Consider the following 274-nt stretch of genomic DNA (forward strand, 5'->3'; position numbering starts at 1 on the left):
ACTGACAGATTCTATGAAAACAAGACTAAGACTATGAGCTGAAACAATTCTAGCGACAACATTTCTCATTTCATCTCACCTCTTAACAGTAGGTAAGAGTAACTGGAGTGACTGGAGTGTTTGCCTTGTCTTAATTTTAATGTGAAATTCAGTCTCCCTCGTTGGAAAGGACCAGTTCCTCACTCGCTCTGTGATATCGAGAAGAGCACTAAGAGAGAATTCCTTTATCACTTTAACACATCTCATAGCAAATCTCACTGATGAATTGCCCCTC

The sequence above is a fragment of the Penaeus monodon genome, chromosome 21 (genome assembly GCF_015228065.2).
Source record: "Penaeus monodon isolate SGIC_2016 chromosome 21, NSTDA_Pmon_1, whole genome shotgun sequence".
Lineage (NCBI taxonomy): Eukaryota > Metazoa > Arthropoda > Malacostraca > Decapoda > Penaeidae > Penaeus > Penaeus monodon.